We start from the raw sequence: 209 nt of genomic DNA, 5'->3' as shown, positions 1-209 counted from the left end.
CCATGTTATTTTGGTGATATTAGGACACCACATTTAGCTACACCACGAAGAGCTAAGAGAGCTTTAAATCGAATGAAGCTGATAGTAAAAAAACAAAAAAGGAAAATTTTAACTTTACAACAAGGAACTACTAGATTGAGAAAGCGTATTAAGGGGATGCTGGAGCTACGGCTCAACTCCATCAAGGTCGATAATATAGATTTGCTGAA

The sequence above is a fragment of the Trachymyrmex cornetzi genome, unplaced genomic scaffold, assembly GCF_001594075.2.
Source record: "Trachymyrmex cornetzi isolate Tcor2-1 unplaced genomic scaffold, Tcor1.1 scaffold1723, whole genome shotgun sequence".
Lineage (NCBI taxonomy): Eukaryota > Metazoa > Arthropoda > Insecta > Hymenoptera > Formicidae > Trachymyrmex > Trachymyrmex cornetzi.
The sequence above is the reverse complement of the archived record's forward strand: the minus strand, read 5'-3'. Positions refer to the sequence as shown.